The sequence below is a fragment of the Coffea eugenioides genome, chromosome 7 (genome assembly GCF_003713205.1).
Source record: "Coffea eugenioides isolate CCC68of chromosome 7, Ceug_1.0, whole genome shotgun sequence".
NCBI lineage: Eukaryota > Viridiplantae > Streptophyta > Magnoliopsida > Gentianales > Rubiaceae > Coffea > Coffea eugenioides.
This window is the reverse complement of record NC_040041.1, coordinates 35696257-35698234: the sequence shown is the minus strand read 5'-3', so window position 1 is coordinate 35698234 and position 1978 is coordinate 35696257. Positions and strand designations below refer to the sequence as shown.

Genomic DNA, 1978 nt, shown 5'->3' with positions numbered 1-1978 from the left:
TTGACCAATTTGAACCTCCAAGTTTCTGTATATCCCAGCTAATTGGTCCAACCGCCCCTCAACTCGCTCGAATCTATCCGAAGTCACCTTAGCAAGTTTTTCCACCGCGATCTCCCAACTTGGTTTAGTTTCAGCCTGTGGTTGCCTTGGTTGAAATCCCGGCGGATTGGTTGGCCTTTGTTGATTGCCTTGATCTTTCCATCAAAAGTTTGGATGATTTCTCCACCCCGGATTGTAAGTATTCGAATAGGGATTATTTGGAGCATTTCGGTTGTAATTATTGACGAATTGTACCTGTTCAGAATCAACACACTCATTACTATCATGTTCACCTCCACATATAGAACAGCATGCTACATGTGCATTAGATGAACTTGGACCAACTCCACCTTGTCTACTTAGCAATTTCATCACATTATTCATTTGAGCACTCAACATATTGAGAGTGTCCATTTCGATCATACCTGCGTGACGTCTTGTATTACCTCTCTCATTGGCCCATTGGTAGTTATTTGCTGCCATTTCTTCTATCAAATTATGAGCTTCTTGGGGTGTTTTACCCATTAAAGCTCCACCTGCAGCTGCATCGATCATAGTTTTAGTAGAAAAAACTAAACCATTATAGAAGGTTTGTATGATTAACCACTCCGGCAGTCCATGATGTGGACATTTCCGAAGCAAATCTCTAAACCTTTCCCATGCCTCATATAATGATTCACCTTCCAATTGGCTAAAACTAGTGATATCCATTCTAAGCTTAGCAGTCTTACCTGGTGGAAAATACTTATTTAAGAATGCTCTTGATAATTCATCCCATCCAGTGAAAGTATTGGGAGCATGAGAGTGTAGCCAAAGTTTGGCCTTATCTCTCAATGAAAATGGGAACAATCTTAGCCTTATAGCATCATCACTAACTCCATTCATTTTAATTGTATCACAAATTTCCAAGAATGTAGCTAAGTGTGTATTAGGATCTTCTACTGCATTACCTCCAAATTGAGATTGTTGAACCATTTGGATAAGTGATGGTTTAATCTCAAAGTTGTTAGCATTTACCGCAGGCCTTGCTATGCTCGTTTGTGAACCTTGTGTTCCCGGTATAGTAAAATCTTGCAGAACTCGCCTATTTAGGTCATTTTCCGCCATTTCTTCTTCAAATGGTAATTCTATCAAGATATCTTCTATTGGCTGCCAAACCTCTTGTTCCTCTTGATGCAGTGTATTCCTCCTTTGTCTCCGCAATGTTCTTTCAATTTCAGGATCAAAATGTGCAACTTCTCTATTTGATCGGTGCATGCACTACAAATAAAAATAAGAGAAATTTTTGCAGTTTTAATTCAACAACTTGGATAAAAACAATGAAAATGTCTAAATTAATAGAGATGACTAGGCCCTAATATTGCCGCTCCCCGGCAACGGCGCCAAAAACTTGACGGGATTTTTACTATCAATGCAAGTTTAATTCCGATTTTACACCCGTTGGACTGCAAGTATACAGGTCACAATTGTAGTACAAGATGTGTATCGGGTCGATCCAATTTAAACAATTACTAAGCCCTTGTTCTCTCTATTATTTAGACTTACAATTAATCTGAGCAGAGAAAGTCTAATGCTGTAATCTACAACTCTGATATACAAATCTAGTTTAACAAATGCTGAATGCAAATAGAGAAATTTCACTTAAATAAGATTCTAGGGATATAGATTCCACTTATGGCATAAACTACACAAATGAATGGATTTACTTCTTGTTATTATTCTTGCTTAACCAGAGATTTATTTCCAAGATTACCAAGTCTCATTTTCATGATGAAATGGCCTAGAGCAATATAGATTTCCCTATTTTCATGGTGAAATACTACTACTACTCCGTTTTATTTCATGAAATGCTCAATAATCCACTTAAGTGTATCTCTATTTTCATGAACATACAACTCAAGCTCTACTCATGTGTTTCAATTGTTATTACCAATTCTCA

At 37.4% G+C, this 1978-nt stretch overlaps 1 non-coding gene across 1 annotated transcript; it reads left to right on the top strand.

Annotated features, from left to right (window-relative positions):
- The first annotated feature begins 652 nt into the window (after positions 1-652).
- LOC113778921 lies at positions 653-759 on the top strand. The gene has a single exon (XR_003469386.1). It is a non-coding gene; the product is annotated as a small nucleolar RNA R71 (small nucleolar RNA).
- The last annotated feature ends 1219 nt before the right edge of the window (positions 760-1978 follow it).